The sequence below is a fragment of the Bos mutus genome, chromosome 1 (assembly GCF_027580195.1).
Source record: "Bos mutus isolate GX-2022 chromosome 1, NWIPB_WYAK_1.1, whole genome shotgun sequence".
NCBI classification, from domain to species: Eukaryota; Metazoa; Chordata; class Mammalia; order Artiodactyla; family Bovidae; genus Bos; species Bos mutus.
Window position 1 is genome coordinate 10,406,708 of NC_091617.1, and position 1,243 is coordinate 10,407,950.

General features: G+C 44.6%; 1 non-coding gene across 1 annotated transcript; it reads right to left on the reverse strand.

Moving 5' to 3' along the window:
• Positions 1-364: 364 nt before the first annotated feature.
• Positions 365-471, reverse strand: LOC138989549 (U6 spliceosomal RNA). Its single transcript, XR_011465831.1, has one exon. It is a non-coding gene; the product is annotated as a U6 spliceosomal RNA (small nuclear RNA).
• Positions 472-1,243: the final 772 nt, after the last annotated feature.

The following is a 1,243-nucleotide window of genomic DNA, read 5'->3' on the forward strand; positions in this document are numbered from 1 at the left end:
GTTTGTACAGGTGGCTTGTCAAGGTTTCCTGGTTAGGGAAGCTTGTGTCGGTGTTCTGGTGGGTGGAGCTGTATTTCTTCTCTCTGGAGTGCAATGAAATGTCCAGTAATGAGTTATGAGATGTCTATAGTTTTGGGGTGACTTTGGGCAGCCTATATCTTGAAGCTCAGGGCTGTGTTCCTTTGTTGCTGGAGAATTTGCTTGGTATGTCTTGCCCTGGAACTTATTGGCCCTTGTGTGATGCTTGGTTTCAGTGTCGGTATGGAGGCATTTGATGAGCTCCTGTCAATGAATGTTCCTTGGAGTCAGGAGTTCCCTGGAGTCAGGGTTTGGACTTAAGTCTCCTGCTTCCGATTATCGGTCTAAAAATATGGAACGCTTCACGAATTTGCGTGTCATCCTTGCGCAGGGGCCATGCTAATCTTCTCTGTATCGTTCCAATTTTAGTATATGTGCTGCCGAAGCGAGCACTGTCAAATTTCTTGAAACACAAAACTGAATGGTAGATTTAAAAAACCAAAAAAAACAAAAAACTTAAAAATCTGAAAAAAAAAAAAAAAAAGGTTGGGTGGGGGGCAGGGGAAGAGAATTCCTTTGTGGTACAGTGATTAAGAAGTCCACACACTCAAAGCAGGGGCTGAGTTCAATCCCTGGTCAGGGAGCTAAGTCCCACATGCATGCCACAACAAAGACCAGGCAAGACCAGATAAATAAATCTGGTCCCATCATAGAACCAGATTGGTCAGTTTTGATTTAATTTTTTTTTTTCCTTCCATGAAGCAGAAGCTCCACATGAGAGTCTTCTTTCTCTTCATTCATTCCTGCCCACAAAATGGCAGAATAAATTCCCACTAGCAAATCTGGAACTACTAACCTGGCCATGCTCAATTCACTTCTTCTCTCTTCCTGCTAGAATATTCAGTTCAGTTCAGTTCAGTTGCTCAGTCATGTCCAACTCTTTGCAACCCCATGAACCGCAGCACACCAGGCTTCCCTCTCCATCACCAACTCCTGGAGTTTACTCAAACTCATGTCCATTGAATCGGTGATGCCACCCAACTGTCTCATCCTCTGTTGTCCCCTTCTCTCACCTTCAATCTTTCCCAGCTAGAATATTACCTGCTTTCAATTGGTGTTAAAGTGTTCCTGCCCCCAGGAGTAGCAGAGGCAAAGGAGCAAGCCAGGGAGGGATGGGTGGTTTTGCTGTGGAGATAATGCTCTGTCTAAGCTTGGCTGAGTAATT